At 42.8% G+C, this 16,951-nt stretch overlaps 1 protein-coding gene across 1 annotated transcript in view; it reads right to left on the reverse strand.

Annotated features, from left to right (window-relative positions):
* The window catches only part of MAMSTR (MEF2 activating motif and SAP domain containing transcriptional regulator), a 53,093-nt gene that overhangs the window by 9,502 nt on the left and 26,640 nt on the right, over positions 1–16,951 (reverse strand). The window lies entirely within an intron of this gene.

The raw sequence follows: 16,951 nt of genomic DNA on the forward strand, positions 1-16,951 counted from the left end.
AGAAGAGAAGAGCAACAGAGGCACACAGGAATAAGGGCATGTGACGACAGAGGCAGAGACTGGGATGATGCAGCTGCAAGCCAAGGAATGCCAAGGGTTGCTGACTGTCACCAGAAGCTGGAAGAGGCCAGGAAGTATCTTCTTCTAGCACCTTCAGAGGAAGCATGGCCCTGCCCATGCCTTGATTTTGGATCCCCGGCCCCTAGAACTGTGAGAGAATAAATTTCTATGGTTTAAGCCACCCAGTTTGTGGTACTTTGTGACGACAGCCCTAGGAGACTAATACAGCATTCTACTCTGATACTAAAAATCACTCGCTGAACTTCTTGTCAGCGTAGTGGGAAGAGGAAGTTTTCTCCATTAAAATCAAGTTGATGAACAGAAAACGAAAAGATGTGATATTTCTTGCAGACTTGACTTAGAGGACGAGGACAAATCCTGCTGAAAACAGCACCTGTTCCCAGGGGTGAGGAGCTGAGCGTGACTTTTCTGCCCTTGTCTTTCCTCTCACATCTTTGGGGACAATATAAGTGCTAAAGGAAGATTCAGAAGACCCATCTATTAGGAATTAAGTTGTGCTCCCCAAAAAGACATGTTGAAGTCTAATCTCTGGACCTGTGAAGTGACCTTGGTTGGAAATTGGATCTTTCTTCGAAGACGTTATCAGTCAACGAGGTCACACTGGAGTACTGGTAACAGCTGCAACAGAGTTGATTCTGACTCACAGTGACCCCACGTGTGTCAGAGTAGGACTGTGCCCCGTAGAGTTTTCATAGCTGATTTTTCAAAGTAGGCCACCAGGCCTAACTTCTGAGGCACTTCAAGGTGGACTAGAACCTCCAACCTTCTTGTTAGCAGCTGAGCGCATTAACTGTTTATACCTAAGTGGTATAAACTTTGTAAAAGTGCAAAACAGGCACACAGACAGAATCACACAGGGGGAAAGGCGCCATGTGAACATGCATCTACAAGTCAAGGAACATCAATAGACGCCTGGGGCTACCAGAAACTGGAAGAGACAAGGAAGAATCTTCCCCTAGAGTGGATGGAGAAAGCGTGGTCCTGCCCTGAATTCATACTCCCAGACTCCAGAACTGTTGAAACAAGAAATTTCTGTTCTTTAAACCACCTACCTAGTAGCGTTTTGTTGCCACAGCCCAAGGAAACTAAGACCATCCTTACAGCCAGCCGCCCTCAAGTTATCCTGCATAAGGTCTACATCCAGAAGGGACCCGGACAGTGGACAGAACAGACACTGAACTGGCTCCTGGGGGCTGGGTGAGGCAGTGTGATCTATTGTATTTAATGTTTAGTCTGAAAGCTAATGGGACCCAGCTCTGTGTTTGAACGGCCTTGTTTTAAAGAGGACTTTGTTGTTGTTGTTGGGTGCCTTCAAGCTGATTCCGACTTCTGGCGACCCCAGGTGTGAGAGTAGAACTGCCCCATAGGGTTTTTTTGGCTGTAATCTTCAGAGAAACAGATCACCAGCTCTTTCTCCTGAAGAGTCGCTGGGTGGGTTCGAACTGCCAACCTTGTGTTTAACAACCACATGATTAACCTTTGTTCCACCAGGGCTCTTTAAGAGGACATTTACAAGATGCAAAGCAGATGTCGACAGGTCAAATAACTGCACCAATTCATTCAAGGAATATTTATTGAGCTCCTACCGTGTTTGAGTTGGGAAGCCCCTCAAAGACCTCCCTCACCCCTCACCAGAGAGGACAGAAGGAAGTCAAGCAGCAGGGAAACTATAAGTTCCGAAAGACAGAGATCTCGTACCCCAGCCCTTCAGACAGTGCCCAGCACATGTTGTTGTTGTTAGTTGCCATCAGGTCAGCCCCTGACTCATAGCAACCCCATGGGTTACAGAGTAGAACTGCCCCATAGGGTTCTCTTGCCTGGAATCCTTATGGAAGCAGTTTGCCAGGCCTTTTCTTCTGTGGAGCTGCTGGGTGGGTTCGAACTGCCAACCTTTGCATTAGCAACGATCACAAACCGCTTGGGCCACCCAGGCTCCTAGATTGAAAAGCCAAAAAAAAAAAAAACCTGTTGCTGTGGAGTGGATTCTGACGCATAGCGACCCTGTAGGACAGGGCAGAACTGCCCCATAGGGTTGCCAAGGCTGTAATCTTTATGGAAGCAGACTGCTACATCTTTGTCCCACAGGGCGGCGGGTGTGCTAAAACTGCTGACCTTTCAGTTAGCAGCTGAGCACTTAATTACTGTGCCACGAGCACATGAAAAGCAAAACTAAATCCATTGCTGTCCAGTCAATTCCAACTCATAGTGTCCTTATAGAACAGAGTAGAACTGCCCCATAGAGTTTCCAAGGAGGGCCTGGTAGATTCAAACTGCCGACCTTTTGGTTAGCAGCTGTGGCTTTTAACCACTGCACCACCAGAGTTTCCCTCAAGCACATTAAAAAAAAAAACCCCATTGCCATTGAGTCCATTCCAACTCATAGCATCCCTGTAAGACAGAGTAGAACTGCCCCATAGGGTTTCCAAGGAGCGGCTGGTGAACTTGAACTGCTTAGGTGTTTAATATATATTTAGCGAATGGATTGAACAACCGCTAAGCAAAAAAAAGAGCCTTGGGGCTTATTACACAAGCAGATTAGAGACAGTTGCCATTTGTGCCTTGGCCCAGGGGCTGTGTTCTGCTCAGAGTATTGAACCAAGTGGCCATTAAAAGGAGAACATGGGGGCTGAGTCAAGCAGGGTGTGACCTGGTTGAGCATGGGGAGGTAATGGAACCTTTGCAGTTACAGTCCTTCAAGCTTAATTATGGCTGTTAAAAGTTGGCACAGCGCTTTGCCACATCTACTGTGAGAATGAAGACAGTTCTCAGCAACCAGACTGTCAGCATTCCAGAAAACGTGAACATCACAGTTACCGTGAAAGGCCCCAGAGGAACCCTGTGGAGGGACTTCGGTCGCATCCATGTAGAGCTCAGTCTCCTTGGAAGGAAAAAGAGGAGGCTTCACGTTGGCAAATGGTGAGGAAACAGAAAGGAACTGGCTATAGTTCGCACTGTCTGAGTCAAGTACAGAGCACAATCAAGGGCGTTACATTGGGCTTCCATTACAAGATGAGACCTGTGTATGCTAACTTCCCTGTCAAGGTCGTTATTCAGGAGAGCGGGTCTCTTGTTGAAATCCAAAATTTCTTGGGTGAAAAATACATCTGTAGGGTTTGGATGAGGCCAGGTGTTGCTTGTTCAGTATCTGAAGCCCAGAAAGATAATTCTTGAAGGAAACGACATTGAACTTGTGTCAAATTTGTCTGCTTTAACTCAGCAAGCCACTGAGAGTTAAAAACAAGGATATCCAAAAATTATTGGATGGTATCTATGTCTCTGAAAAAGGAACCATTCCAACAGGCTGATGAGTGAGATCTGAGAGTTGTCCAGCTATGGAAACAAGCCCGGATGAGTCCTAAGACATATGTGTGATATTTTTAAGATGCAATAAAATTCAACTATTCATTTGGGTCTTTTTATTTTTAAAAGCTGTCTCTCTCCTAATACTACTAAAGATTTGTAATCTTCAATAAAACCGACTATGCTATCCAACTAAAAAAAAAAAGTTGGCACAGCACCTGCCATACCAATATTGCTGTATCTGATTTATAAGTGTTTACTGAAACCCTCACAGCCCTTTAAGATCATGTGAGAGTTATCTTTCTGAAGAAATTCGAGCCTATTAAACTCCGGCCCCCGTCACTAAATGCTATGTTGTTGTTGGGTGCCATAAAATCGGTTCCAACTCATAGTAACTCCATGTGACAAAGTAGAACTGCCCGATAGGGTGGTTTCCTAGGCTGTAATCTTTATTTATATGTAGATATGAAATAATTATATATTATAAATATATATATATATATATAGAACTTGTTGCTGTCGAGTTGATTCCGACTCATAGCAATCCTATAGGACAGAGAAGAACTGCCTCATAGAGTTTCCAGGGAGTGGCTGGTGCATTTGAACTACCTATATTTTGGTTAGCAGCCGACCTCTTAACTACTGTGCCCCCAGGGCTCATATATATGTGTATATATATATATATATGTATAATTTTATTTATTTTGTTGTTGAGAATATATATAGCAAAATCTACACCAATTCAGCAGTTTCTACATGTACCATTTAGTGACACTGATTACATTGAGTTGTGAAACCATTCTCACCTTCCTTTTTTGAGTTGTTCCTCCTCCATTAACAAACTTACTGTCCTTAAGGTTCCTATCTAATCTCTCCAGTTGCTGTTATCAGTTTGATTCCATATAAATAGTTCTTAAAAGAACATAATGCTCAAGGCAGACAGTTTTTACTAGTTAGGCTAAACTAGTGTTTTAAGAAGACTTCTGGGGATATTTTTGGTTTAAGGTCTAAAGATTATCTCAGGGTAATAGTTCCAGGGGTTCATCCAGCCTTTATGGCTCCAGGAAGTCTGGAGTCCATGAAAATCTGAAATTCTTTTCTGCATTTCCCTCCTTCTGATCTAGGCTGTAATCTTTATGGAAAGCAGATTGCCAGGTCTTTCTCCCGTGGAGCTGCTGGGTGGGTTTGAACCCCCAATCTTTCAGTTAGCAGCCAAGCACTTAACTGTTAAGCCACCAAAACCCTCTTCCTCTCCCCCTTCAAAAAAAACTGGTTGCTGTTGAGTCGATTCCAACTCATAGTGACCCTATAGGACAGAGTAGAACTGTCCCATAGGGTTCCCAAAAAGCAGCCGGTGGACTCGAACTGCTGACCTTTCTGGTTAGCAGCCATTGCTCTTAACCACTACACCACCAGGGCTCCTGTTGAGCCTTGTTGTAAGGGAAAAAACATCAGAAAGCTTAGTAAAGTAAAAGGAAAGTTTTCTTCGGCATATATTCGAAAAGACAAAAGTGGGAAGCAGACAAGGATGTTGCTAGAGCCATGTCTACCTGAGTCCAAGGAAGGTTACACAGTCATCAGTATATATTAGCATTACAAATAGGCAAAACCATTGAAAGCTTCACCTTTTCACACATTGGCTAGGAACTGCGATCCTACATTTTGGATTGTCTTTCTCAACAATCATTGGTATAGGTTGCAGTAACCGACAGTCAGGAGGGTCTTCATTGGTTCAACAAATTTACATTCACTAAATGTTAATAGAAAAAGATAAGAGTGTAAAGTCTTTTGTGTTCTGGCTTAAGTGAAAGTTTCCCTAAAAGACATTTTCCAAGATTATGTTAGTTGTCTTTATACCTCAGGGTGCAGTTGACGTGTCCTTGTGAGTCCTTGTGAGCACTTGCAAGCACAGTTCCAGGTGGGTCACGTTCTCTGTGCTCAAGAACAGGGAATAATGATTCCAGTATTATTTTCTAAATCAGTCACTATATCTGTAGACGTGTATCTAAAGTATATACACCCATTCACACATATGCTTGCACACACATGCGCATGGACGCACACACACGAACACAGGGTAAGCCCACACTCACTATACCTGTTATCAGTCACGTTTATGGGGTGAGTAGATGTCACCCTGGGGCTGGCATTTACTGGGGAGCCCCTGTCCCAGTGCCTGGCCTTGGGGGACTGGGGAGCATAGCTAAGGAAATCGATAATTCTGTTTCTCGATGATCTTTACACAACATGGCGGAGGTAGCCCAGTCGTGATGGGAGCCCAGGGCAAGCCCAGGGACATCATATCTGAAAGAAGAGAGTGATCCAGAAAGCTTTGCTGAGATGTGAGTTAGGAGGAGATAGCTCAAAGAGAAAGGGATTTGGGGTGGAGACACTCTCTCGTCCAGTATCAGAGCGGGGCATATCAAACCTGGGGTGGTGGTGGTTCAAGTAGATTTTTGCAATTTTTTTTTTATTGAGATAAAATTTACATAACATAAAATTCACCACTGTAAAGTATACAGTTCAATGGCTTTTAGTACATTCACATCGTGGGTAATCATCACCAGTATCTAATTCCAGAACATTTCCATCATCCCCCAAAAGAAATGCCATACTATTAAAAATCACTTTCCATCTCCCCCTCCCCCCAGCCCCTGGCAACCATGAATCTGCTTTCGTTCTGTCTCTGTGCATTTGCTTATTATGCACATTTCATGTAGATGGTATCAGACAATATGTGGTCCTTTCCATTTGGCTTCTTTCACTTAGCATTGTATTTTCTAGGTTCCTGCACTCCTGCTATGTTTCAAGTCCCAAATTAGAAGTTGGAAAGCCCCTAAAGATCCACCCTTCTCCTCACCAGAAGGAACAGAAGGAAGCCCAACAGAATGGGAACTATTAAAGTCCCCCAAAGTCTGTTACCCTTGCCCCTCAGTGTTCGAAATAATGAAAAAAATGCCGCTGTGTCGATTCTGACTCATGGTGACCCCATGTATTACAGCATAGAACTTCTCCATAGGGCTTTCTTGGCTATAATATTTATGGAAGCAGATCACCAGGCCTTTCTTTCAAGGCACCACTGAGTTCAGATGGCCAACATTAGGGTTACTAGACAAGCACAAACTGTCGGTACCAACCAGGGACCTATCCAGCACATAAAAACTCGTTGCCATTGAGTCAATTCCAACTAATAGTGACCCTATAGACAGAGTAGAACTGCCTCATAGGGTTTCCAAGGCTGTAATCTTTACAGAAGCAGGCTGACAAATCTTTCCCCCATGGAGCGGCTGGTGGGTTCAAACTGCCAACTTTTCGGTTAGCAGCCAAGCGATTAACCACAGTGCCAACCAGGGACCTATCCAGCACCTGTTGTTAGGAAAGAAAGAAAACACCAAAATGAATGTCAGAAGAGACTCTGAAACTTGCTCTTGAACATAGAGTAGCTAAAGTGAATGGAAGAAATGATGAAGTAAAAAAGCTGAACAGAAAATTTCAAAGGGCAGCTCTGAGAAGACAAAGTATTATAATGAGATGTGCAAAGACCTGGAGTTAGAAAACCAAAAGGGAAGAACATGCTGCACATTTCTCAAGCTGAAAGAAATGAATTAAAAATTCAAGCAAGAAGCATCAAAAGAAGGTGGAAGAAATACACAGAGTCACTGTACCAAAAGGAGTTGGTCCACGTTCAGCCATTTCAGGAGGTAGCATATGATCAAGAACTGACAGTGAGACAGATAGGGTTAACTGTGCTGGCAGAACAAAAGAGCTGTTAAAAGATTATCATCTACAAGTTGGGTAACCAGGAACCACATCCTGTCAACATGAAATAAGCTTAAAACAACCTGTGAATTACTATCTCCTTCTTAGCGTTTTTCTAGTCCCTTAGTGGTGTAGTGGTTAAGAGCTATGGCTGCTAACCAAAAGATCGACAGTTCAAATCCACTAGGCACTCCTTGGAGACCCTATGGGGGCAGTTCTACTCTGTCCTATAGGGTTCCTATGAGTCAGAATCGACTCGATGACAATGGGTTTGGGGTTTTTTTTTTTTTTGGTCCCCCTTTACAGGCTCCACATGCGCAGAACAAAGCGTGACTGCTGTTTGACCTTCCTCAGCCCACCCAAGAGGGTGATGTAGTGCCAAAGATCAGTGCACCTGTGCTATATCGCATAATAAGTGATGCCAAGGGCTGCCGAGAGGACTCCATCTTGAATATCAGCGGGTTCCATCTTGGAGTCCAGATGCACATGCAACCTAATTAATATGCACTGCCATTCTGAGAAGTAACTGCCCCTTGAAAGAAACCCACTAAATATCCATTACTCTGTTGTCTCCACAAGCCCTAGACTTGCTTCCCTTTTTGAGTCAGTTTTTTGGAGCAGCATGTGCCCCCACTGACTCCTTTTACTTGTCACAAGTAAAATAAACCTGTTAGAGCTGAACCCAAAATTGTCTCCTCTGTATATTCTTACAAGAGAAAGACAAGGGCCCATTGAGTCCAGAGGGACTCCGTGCCCTCAGTGGTAACAATGGTACTGAAGGAAGAAGTCCAAGCTGCGCTGAAGGCATTGGCGAAAAACAAGGCTCCAGGAATCGATGGAATACCAACTGAGATGTTTCAACAAACAGATGCAGTGCTGGAAGTGCTCACTCGTCTATGCCAAGAAATATGGAAGACAGCTACCTGGCCAACTGACTGGAAGAGATCCATATTCATGCCCATTCCGAAGAAAGGTGATCCAACAGAATGTGGAAATTATCACACAATATCATTAATATCACACGCAAGTAAAATTTTGCTGAAGATCATTCAAATGCAGTTGCAGGAGTACATCGACAGGGAACTGCCAGAAATTCAAGCCAGATTCAGAAGAGAACATGGAACCAGGGATATCATTGCTGATGTCACATGATCTTGACTGAAAACAGAGAATACCAGAAAGATGTTTACATGTGTTTTATTGACTATGCAAAGGCATTCGACTGTGTGGATCAAAACAAATTATGGATAACGTGAAGAATGGGAGTTCCAGAACACTTAATTGTGCTCACGAGGAACCTGTGCATAGATCAAGAGGCAGTCATTTGAACAGAAGAAGGGGATACTCTGTGGTTTAAAGTCAGGAAAGGTGTGTGTGAGGGTTGTATCCTCTCACCATACTTATTCAATTTGTATGCTGAGCAAATAATCAGAGAAGCTGGACTATATGAAGAAGAACAGGGCATCAGGATTGGACAAAGACTCATTAACAACCTGTGTTATGCAGGTGACGCAAACTTGCTTGCTGAAAGCAAAGAGGACTTAAAGCTCTTACTGATGAAGATCAAGACCACAGCCTTCAGTATAGATTACATGTCAATATAAAGAAAACAAAAATCCTCACAACTGGACCAATAAGCAACAAATAAACGGAGAAAACACTGAAGTTATCAAGGATTTCATTTTACTTGGATCCATATTCAGTGCCCATGGAAGCAGCAGTCAAGAAATCAAACGACTCATTACATTGGGCAAATCTGCTACAAAAGACTTCTTTACAGTGTTAAGAAACAAAGATATCACTGTGAGGACAAAAGACCTCTTTAAAGTGTTAAGAAGCAAAGATGTCACTTTGAGGACTAAGGTCTGCCTGACCCAAGCCATGGTATTTTCAATTGCCTCATATGCATTTTTTTTTTTTTTAAGCTGGACCATGAATAAGGAAGACCAAAGAAGAATTGATGCCTTTGAATCCTGGTGTTGGTGAAAAATATTGAATATACCATGGACTGCCAGAAAAACAAACACATCTATCTTGGAAGAAGTACAGCCAGAGTGCTCCTTAGAAGTAAGGATGGTGAGACTATGTCTCACATACTTAGACATGTTATCAGGAGGGACCAGTCCCTGGAGAAGGATTTCATGCTTGGTAAAGTGGAGGGTCAGTGAAAAAGAAGAATCCTCAACAAGATGGATTGACACAGTGGCTGCAACAATGGGCTCAAACATAGTAACAATTTTGAGGATGGCATAGAATTGGGCAGTGTTTCATTCTATTGTACACAGGGTCACCATGAGTTGGAACTGACTTGACGGCACCTAACAACAACGTGTACACCTATACTATAACAGTGTTCTGTAGCACAGCTCTTTCCAATTCCATGTTCCATGTCATATTGGTAGTTTGAAATAAGCCACACTGGAAGTATGTACACCATGGAAACTGGCAAGCACTACAAACCAGGTTTTTGTTCTCTGGAGAGCTGGTTATTAACATGTACCAGCATACCAGTGATCTTGAAACTGGGCAAGAGAGGAGTTAGGGCAGCTCTCTTCAATCCAAGAGTGCTGTTCCCCTGGAGACACTTTAGAAAAAATTGGTTAGAATGGTTGGTGGGTACTTTCCTAGCATTTAGTGATGGGGCCAGAGAGGCCAGATGCTCCATAATGGAGAGTTGTCCCGCATCCCCTGGCCTTTTGAAAACCTTGCCAGAGGTGCATTAATCATGGGGTTGGGGAAGAGTTTGAGGGCTCCATGTGTGAACAGGGTGGGGGTGCCCCCTTGTGGCCATATGGAAGGAAGACTGGGTGCAGGAGAGCTGAGGGTGAAAGGCTGGAAACTCCTACCCTCCCCCACCATTCATGAACTGTTCCTCCAACAGCAGATACTCATCCAGTGTAAAATAAGGAACCACTTCCAACATGCTTCCAGACTTCTTGTGAAGACTGGAGCAGCTAAAGGTCAGTACTGTGGGATTCGAGCGCTTCTGCTCCCACATTGGAAACCCTGGTGGCGCAGTGGTTAAGAGCTGTGGCTGCTAACCAAAAGGTCAGCAGTTCAAATCCACCAGGTGCTCCTTGGAAACCCTATGGGGCGGTTCTACTCTGTCCTATAGGGTCGCTATGAGTCAGAATCCACTTGCCAGCAGTGGAATTTTTTTTGGTCTGCTCCCACATCAGGGTGACCTGAAGCCTCTCCATCAGACTGGGAGCCCCACGGGGTCAGGCATCGGGCTAGCCCTGAGCCTGCCTCTGGCACGAAGAAGGCTTTTGTGAATTTAAAAAAAATTCATTATGGAGTTTTCCACATGCACCAAAGTAGACAGGATAACACAGAGAAGCCCCACGTACCCATTCCTCAGCTTCAGTGGGCTCCAACATTTTGCCAATCTGGTTTGATCCGTACCTCACCCAGCTTCCTCGTTTATCTGTATTTCAGTATACATGTCTAACTGGTAAGAATATATTTATATTGTATTTATAATAATCACCATGCCATTTCAAAATTAGCAGAAATCCCTGAATTTCATATAATACCCAGTCTAAATTATAATTTAGGTTTTTTTTTTTTTTTTTACTGTGGTAAAATGTATATTGTAAAACATTTGCCATTTCAACCGTTTTTACGTGTACAGTTCAGTGACTTTAATTACATTCACCATGGGCAACCATCACCACTATCCATTTCTAGATTTTTTCATTACCAGGTGGGTCTTGTTTTGTTGTTAAAACCTGGTGCTATTGAGTTAACTCCTACTCATAGTGACCCTATCTGACAGGGTAGAACTGCCCTATGTTTTAGGGTAAAACCATCACAAAGTTCAGTAAAGCAAAAAGAAAGGTTTTACTCAGCATATTTTCAAAGAGGCAAAAGTAGGAAATGGATAAGCACGCTGCCAGAGCCATGTCTGCCTGAGTCAGAACGTTACAGAATCATCAGTGTACGTTAACGTCACAAAATGCGCAAAACCATTGAAAGTTTCACCTTTTCACAGATTGGGTAGAAGCTGTTAAGTCACCATGATTTTACATTTTGAATCATCTTTCTTAACAATCATTGGTACAGGTTTCAGTCAGGAGGGTCTTCATTGGTCCAACAAATCTTACTATTCACTAAATGCTAAGATTAAAAGGTAAGAGTGGAGAGTGTGTGGGTCTTTTGTGCGCTGTTTGTGATTTGTTTATGTGAAAGTTTTCCTAGAAGATTTTTTCCAAGATTGTTCTAGCTGTTGTCTCTATACTTCAGGGCCCAGTTGATGTGCCCTTGTGAGTCCTTGTGAGCCCAGCTCCAGCTGGGTCACATTCTAGGACAGGGACTAATGGCTCCAATATTATCTCATAAATCATCCATGGAGTTGCCAAGGCTATGATATTTATGGAAGCCGGCTGCCACGTCTTTCTACCACGGAGCAGCTGGTGGGCTTGAACCACTGATGTTTCTGTTAAGTTAGCAGCTGAGCACTTGAACCACTGTGCAACCAGGCTGCTTTTATTTTTGTTGTTAGGTGCTTTCAAGTTGGCTCTGGCTCAAGGAAATGTTGCCCAGCCCTGTGCCATCCTCATAATCGTTGCTATGTTTGAACCCAGTGTTGCAGCCACTGTCAATCCATTTTGTAGAGAGTCCCCCTCTTTTTCTCTGACCCTCTACTTTACCAAGCATGATGTCCTGCTCCAGGGATTGGTCCCTCCTAATGACGTACACAAAGTGGTCGAGATAAAGTCTCACCATCCTCGCTTCTGGAGCCCTAGTGGCGTAGTGGTTGAGAGCTCTGCTGCTAACCAAGAGGTCAGCAGTTCAAATCCACCAACCGCTCCTTGGAAAGCCTACAGCTCTACTCTGTCCTACAGGGTCACTATGAGTCACAGCAACAGGTTTTGGGTTTATCCTTGTTTCTAAGGAGTGTTCTGGCTGTACTTCCTCCAAGACAGGTTTGTTTGTTCTTCTGGCAGTCTGGGGTATGTTCAATATTTTTTGACAACGCCACAATTCAAATGTGTCAATTCTTCTTTGGATTTCCTTTTTTATTGTCCAGCTTTCACATGAATATGAGGCAACTGAAAATACCATGGCTTGGGTCAGGCTCACCTTAGCCCTCAAAGTGACATCTTTGCTTTTTAACACTTTAACGAAGTCTTTGCAGCAGATTTATCCAGTGCAATACGTCATTTGATTTCTTTTTTTTTCAAATAATATTTTATTGTATTTAAGGTGATTGTTTAGATAGAAAATTAGATTCCCATTTATTTTGGATTCATTATGTCCCCCCCCCCAAATATGTGTTGTAAATCCTAACCTCTATGCCTGTGGCTATAACCCCACTTGGGAATGGGTTGTCTTTGTTAACAAGGCAGGATTAGTGTAGGGTGTATTTCGAGTCAATCTCTTTTTGTTGTTGTTGTTGTATTTTAGGTGAAAGTTTACACAGCAAATTATTTTCTCATTCAAAAATTTATACACAAATTGTTTTGTGGCACTGGTTGCAATCGCTGCATGCTCCCCGTTTCCACCCCGAGTTCCCTATTTCCCTTTGTCCAGTTTTCCTGTCTTCCTGCCTTCTCGTCTTTGCTTTTGGGTAGGCGTTGCCCACTCTGTCTCGTATACTTGATTGATCTAAGAAACACATTTGTCATGGGTGTTAGTGTTTGTTTTATAGGCCTGTCTAATCTTTGACCCTGGTGGTACAGTGGTTAAGAGCTCTGCTGCTAACCAAAAGGTCAGCAGTTTGAATCTACCTGCTTCTCTTTAGAAACCTTACTGGGCAGTTCTACTCTGTCCTGTAGGTTCCTATGAGTCAGAGTCGACTCAATGGCAGTGGGTTTGGTTTTGAATCTTTGGCTGAGAGGTGAACTTCAGGAGCAGCTTCAGTTCTGAGTTAGAAGGGTGTCGGGGGGGTTCAATATATTTTGAGATATAAAAAGAGACGAAACAAGTGAGCAGAGAGGGAGATTGGGTAAAATAGACGCCAAGATACGTGAAGGAACCAGGAAGCAGAAACTGAAGAGACATGGACCTTCCCCCAGAGGCCACAGAAAGAGAAAGCCTTCCTCAAGAGCTGGTGCTTGGAATTTAGACTTCTAGCCTCCTAAACTGTCAGAAAATAAATTTCCATTTGTTAAAGCCACCCACTTGTGGTATTTCTGTTATAGCAGCACTAGATAACTAAGATATCATTTAACAATTTCTACACAAATTATTCAGTGATATTGGTTATGTTTTTCACAATGTGTCATCATTCTCATTAATTCCATTCTGGTTGTACCATTTCCAGTACTCTAGTTTCCCTGCCCCTTAGCTTCTTTTCTTTGCTTTCGAGTAATTTTTGACCATTTGATGCCATGTAGATGATTTTTTAAAGGAGCTCATTACTCATGGGTGATATTTATTTTATGAGCCAATCTATTATTTAGCTAAAAGCTGACCTCGGGATAATTTCAGTTCAAGGTTTAAAGTGTATCTTAGGGTGATAGTCTCAGGGAGTTCTCTACTCTCAACTGATCCAGTAAGTCTGCACTTTTTAAGAATCTGAGTTCTCTACCACGTTTTCTTTCCTGTTCTGTCCATCTACTGTGGCCCTGATCAGAACTGTCGGTAGTCAGTAGTGGTAGCCGGGCACCATCTAGTTCTTCTGGTCTCAGGGTAAATGAAGCTGTGGTTCATGTCAACTATTAGTCCTGTAGACTAGTTTCTTCTCTGGATTTTAGGTTTCCTTCTTTTTCTTTTGTTGCAGATGAGTAGAAACCAATAGCTGTATCTTAGATGGCTGCTTGCAAGCTTTTAAGACCCTAGACACTACTCACTACATTGGGATGTAGAAGATACATCTTATGAACCATATTATGCCAATTAACTGAGTTGTCCCACAAGACTAAGGTCCTAGGCCTTCAAACCCAGAAAACCAATCTTGTGAGGTGTTTGGTTATATCTAAGAAATATCCATACCTGTGTTCCCTGTGTGGTTTATTATATATATATGGATATACATGCATACACACACATACTTATATGTACATACGCCCATAGATACATCCATCCATGCATACATATATACCCACATATTCATGCCCATACACATATATACCTATATACTTATTTGTGTAATCACACATATATTTTTTGGTTGTTGGTGGTGTAGTTGCAGAGCTGTATTTGTCATATCCTTTACCAAAAATGTCATTTTCTCTTGTGTACTTCATAGTGACATGATTTACTTTAGTCAAGCTGTGTGCACTTCACCCATATTCGATGCTATCTTTCCCATCACCAAAAATAACAAGTGTCTACTATTCTGAGAGTGCTTCCTTCCCCACCCCATCCCTGGTACCCATCAGTGAGTGTTGGTCTCTCTCTATATATCTATTCTTGTCTTCTTATAAAAGTACCATCATAAAATGTTTGTCCTTTTGTGATTGACTTATTTCACTTGCATAATGTCCTCCAGATTCATCCATGTTATGGGATGTTGCACGGACTCACCATTATTCTTTATGGCTGTGTAATATTCCACTGTATGTATGTACATTGTCTAATTTCATGACTCTTGCTTCCATGGGCACTGATTGTTGATCCAAGAAGAATGAAATCTTTGACAGCTTTGGTTTCATTGCCATTTGTCATGATGTTGTTCACTGGTCCCATTGTAAGGATTTTTGTTTTCTTTATGTTCACTGTCTTGTTGGACAGGTGGTTTTTCAAACCAGGACTGAAAGAAAGTCCACAGGTAGGTCGTGATGCCTCTCAGATTGTATCATACTTCCCCTGCTTCTTTCTTCCACATTGTTGGAGAAACTGGGTTGTTTGACCTGCTAGCTGTCCCACGTTCTGAATTTGGCTGGCTGCATTGTCATGGTGTCAGTTCACTGGTAACTTTATTCTCCTGTTTTCTGATAACTGGCGGTTAGAGTGAGAGGCTTGATCAGATTCAGGTTCTTGGTTTTTTGTTTTCCCTCTCTGTTATTTTTTTTTCCAATATTGCTATTATTTTTATTTGCATTTTTTAAATTCCAGTGAAAATACACACAACAAAACATACACCAACTGTCTGTCTTAAGGGAGCTCCATAGGTGGTGCAGCAAACACCCTATTGCCTCCTTTAAAGGTGGTCATAGTGCTATATTAGTTTTCTGTGGCTGTGGTAACAAAGTAACAAACTTGGCCGCTAATAAGAACAGGAATGTATCCTCTCACAGTTCTGGAGGCCAGGAGTTTGCCATCAGGGTGTCAGTCCTGTTGTTTCCTTCTGAGGAACAATTCATTCCATGCCTCTCTCCAGGCTTCTGGTGACTGATGGCGATTCTTGGCGTTCCTTGGCTTGCAGCCGGATTACTCCAATCTCTGCCTCTGTCTTCTCTGTGTGACTCTGTGTCTCCCCTCCTTTTTTAAAAGGTCAGAGCTCACATTGGATTAGGACCTGCCCTGCTTCAATGTGACCTCATGTTAACTGATAACATCTTTAAAGATCCTATTTCTAAACAAGGTCACACTCACAGGTACCTGGGGTTAGAACTTCAGCATATTTTGGGGGGGACACAATTCAGTCTATGACAGGCTGCTTATCCCTCTTTGAGTATTAAGACTGTTAGGGGTGGGGTGAGGTGACGTGGGGACTCTGGTGCCAGTCTCATCCTCCCTGGTAAAATCCCTCATCAGTCTCGGACCTGATTTTGGCAGCCACTGACAAGGGTTGCTTGGACCCACTATACCATTACTAATAACCAGTTACTGTCAAGTCAGTTCCAACTCCTGGCAACCCCATGTGTGTCAGAGTAGAACTTTGTTCCATAGTGTTTTCAATGGCTGATTTTTTTTGGAAATAGATTGCCAGGACTTACTTCTAAGGTGCTTTTGGGTGGGTTTGAACCACAAACCTCTTGGCTAATAGTCCAGCACTCAGCCATTTGTGCCACCCAGTGACCACAATACCATTAAGGGATGCAAAATGATGATTTCTTAAGAGAATATTTGTTTGAAATAAGGGAAACTTTCTCAGTTGCGATTTGCCTCTTGTTTTCTAAGATCCAGCATGCCTGGTTTCAAATCCCAGTGTCTATGACTTTCTAGCTACGTGACCTTGGGCAAATTACTTCACCTCTTTGTGCTTCAGTTTCATCCTCTGTACAATGGGGCTACTGAGTGTGTGTACCTCATGGGGTTGTTGTGAAGACGAAATGAGGGTGGTAGACCACAGCCTAGCTCATGGTAAGAGCTACTACAGCCTTCAGTATGGATTATACTTCAACATAAAGGAAAGAAAGATCTTCACAACTGGGCCAATAAACAACGTCATGATAAACAGAGAAAATATTAAAGTTGTCAAGGATTTCATTTTACTTGGATCCACAATCAACACCCATGGAAACAGCAATCAAGAAATCAAATGACGTATTGCATTGGGCAAATCTGCTGCAAAAGACCTCTTTACAGTGTTAGGAAGCAAAGATGTCACTTTGAGGATGAAGGTGCACCTGATCCGAGCTATGGTATTTTCAATTAACTCATATGCATGCAAAAGCTGGACCATGAATAAGGAAGACTGAAGAAGAATTGATTCCTTTGAATTATGATGTTGGGGAACAATATTGAATATACCATGGACTGCCAGAAGAATGAACAAATCTGTCTTGGAAGAAGTACAGCCAGAGTGCTCCTTGGAAGCGAAGATGGCAAGACTTTGTCTCACAGCCTTTGGACATGTTATCAGGCAGGACCAGTCCCTGGAGAAGGACATCTTGCTTGGTAAAGTAGAGGGCCAGCAAAAAAGAGGGAGAGCTTCCACAAGATAGGTTACAACAATGGGGTTAAACATACTTAGTAT

This window comes from Elephas maximus, chromosome 11 (assembly GCF_024166365.1).
Source record: "Elephas maximus indicus isolate mEleMax1 chromosome 11, mEleMax1 primary haplotype, whole genome shotgun sequence".
In the NCBI taxonomy this organism is placed as follows: Eukaryota; Metazoa; Chordata; class Mammalia; order Proboscidea; family Elephantidae; genus Elephas; species Elephas maximus.